The sequence below is a fragment of the Myotis davidii genome, unplaced genomic scaffold, assembly GCF_000327345.1.
Source record: "Myotis davidii unplaced genomic scaffold, ASM32734v1 scaffold837, whole genome shotgun sequence".
NCBI classification, from domain to species: Eukaryota; Metazoa; Chordata; class Mammalia; order Chiroptera; family Vespertilionidae; genus Myotis; species Myotis davidii.
In genome coordinates this window covers 52,637-55,426 of record NW_006291728.1, presented here as the reverse complement: position 1 = coordinate 55,426, position 2,790 = coordinate 52,637, and positions in this window count along the sequence as shown.

Genomic DNA, 2,790 nt, shown 5'->3' with positions numbered 1-2,790 from the left:
CTCAGTAAAACCTTTATGCATATTCTAGGAATGAACAAATAAGTAAATATATTGTGATTAATGAGAACCAGGGTCTCACTATAGAAGGGAGAAACTCTGTGGTATTAGATTAGAAGTCCAGGTATGAATATGTACTGAGCATTTTACACAGATGAATGGCTGGATAGATATATAGTTGGTAGATGATAGATAATAAATAGATAGATAGATGATACAAATGCATACAGAATACATGCATACATACATAGCTTTGTCTGCTGAGAGGGCTTTGAAACAACAATATCCCATAATAATAAGGAAAACTAGTGTCCAATCTTACTTTCTAAATATAACTTTCTACTAAAATCTTGGAGCTGATTCCAGAGTTGAGGCAGAAAAAGAAGAAAATGGGCCTTGAAACAATTTGTTGTGCCAGAAAATAAAAATAAAAAAAGATCAAAATAAGTAATAACAGATTAACCCATAGAATAAAATGAGAATACATGAGTCAAAACTAATACAAATAAATGTTTGAATAAATATATAGAAAAGACCAGAAAGCTTCTTCTTGCCGTGGAATTCAAACTAATAAATGTAGAAGGAATAATATGGTGTACTGAAAACAGCACATCCTCACTTCTGTGATATTCCTGAAAAAAGAAAACAAAACAAAACACTTGTAACCTCAGTCAAATAAAAAGGAAATAGCAGACAAACACAAACTGGGAATCATTCTACAAATAATGGTCCATTCTCTTCAAAGATGTCAAGGTCACGAAAGACAAAGAAAATTTGAGAACTATTCTTCCAGACTAAAGAGAGAGAAGTAAATTTAATGGCGGTTATCCTAGATCAGATTCTAAGACAAATTTCTTTTTATTTGCTATAAAAGGCATTAGTGGGACAACTAATAAAATTTGAGTAAGGCTTAGATTATGGAATAATATTATACCAAAATTAGTTTCCTGATTTTGATAGGTGTACAATAGATCTGTAAGAGAGTTCCTTATTTTAAATATATATACATTGAAATAGCTAGGGGTAAAGGAACATCAGACCTGCAACATTTTTCACACCATTCAGAAAAATTAAAATGATATATTGATACACACACATGTCTATATAACATTTTTACACATGCCGTACTTGTATAGACAGAGATTGCAACGGTGGTAAAAGGTAATCATGTAAGGGATCTGAGCATCATGGTAAAGGGAATATGGAAATTGTTTGTAGTACAACTTCTCTGTAAGTCTGAAGTAATTATCAGAATAAAATGTTTAGCCCTGGCCAGGTAGCTCAATTGATTAGAGCATCATACTGAAACTCCAAGGTTGTGGGTTCAATCCCAGGTAAGGGCACATACAAGAATCAACCAATGAATATAAATAAGTGGAACAACAAAATGATGTTTCTCTCTCTCTCAAAACAAAGACAACATAAAACAGAATAAAACGTTTAGAAACGTAAAAATAAAAATTTTTAAATGGATATATCACAGTGCCAAGAAGCTTTGGATCTGGATTAACAGGATCTCCTACAAATTTAAGAAAGTGAGCCATTAAAAAAAGTAATTCTAATTGTCAGAGTCGTTGGGATTAAATCCTTCTGCAGCCTGTCTTTCCTGTTGTTCTTTGTTTCGTGTCATTAGTATGGGGACTACGGAAGGCACACAGGAAGATGATGCTAGATTGGCCCCAAAAGAAGCAGGCCCAGTCCTCACCATTTCCATACTGTCTTGGTGTTGATTTTACGTTAGTCCATATCATCTTTTCATTTAGGTAGAAGTTTAACTTTCAAAGTAAAAATCAATATATAAACTTAATCATGTCTCCCATTCTTGAGGCATCTTTCTGCTATCCCTATGCACTCTTAGGACTTTTCGCTATTGATTGCACCCTAATCCATGCCTTCGGATCTTTCACACCCTTATAATCAATCAGGTGGCTGAAGATTAATGAAACTGAACAGTTCCCTTAGACCAGCACTAACACAACTACAGTCCTGGACTGAGCATTTTCTCTATTTAAGGAAAAAAGAATATTTTAAAAGGCAAAATACTTTAAAATACTTTTAAAAGTGAAAAAAATCTAAAATAAGAACTCATATTCACCTCCTAATTTGGAAATAACTGGGGGTGGGGATGGTAATGAGGTGAAGATAAGGGAATGGAGTTTTGGTGATACCGTATTGTTCTGTTTTACCCCTGGAACAGGGCTAGTCATAAGGTAAATTGTAAACTATGAAAAATTTTCTTTCAATGTCCTCAATCTTTCCTCCTCCCCAGGCATTGTGTCTATCTCTTTTCTTCTATCCCAACATTTTTAACATTCTTCATTCCCACTAAGGGGTAAATGACTGATACTAACTCAGTGAGTTACCCTTCATAGGATCATTAAGGTTTTCACAGATATCCAAACCTTAAGCCAAAAGCTAAAACTCCAATGGTAGATAGAGTTCAGGCACCTGAGAGATTTCAGGCTCTCCAATGAAAGAGAGCATGAGAAAGGAGGGAGATAGTGGTTCTGGGAACTTCCACTACATCTGATATCACACACTTCTATGTAGGACCAGCCCTAAGCTCACAACCAAAATGTCAGAAATTCTTTCTACCCTAAAGCTAGCTCAAAGCTCATCCTAAGATTAAATTACCCAAGTTGGTAGCCTGGCTTCTTAGCCCAAAGCCACTTTGGCTGTAGACATAAAAAGACTTTCCGTTAACTTACATTTATATAGCATCTTCCATCTTAGGATGTCTGTCTTTTTATTAAGCTCATTTAAAAAAACAAACAAACAAACAAACAAACAAAA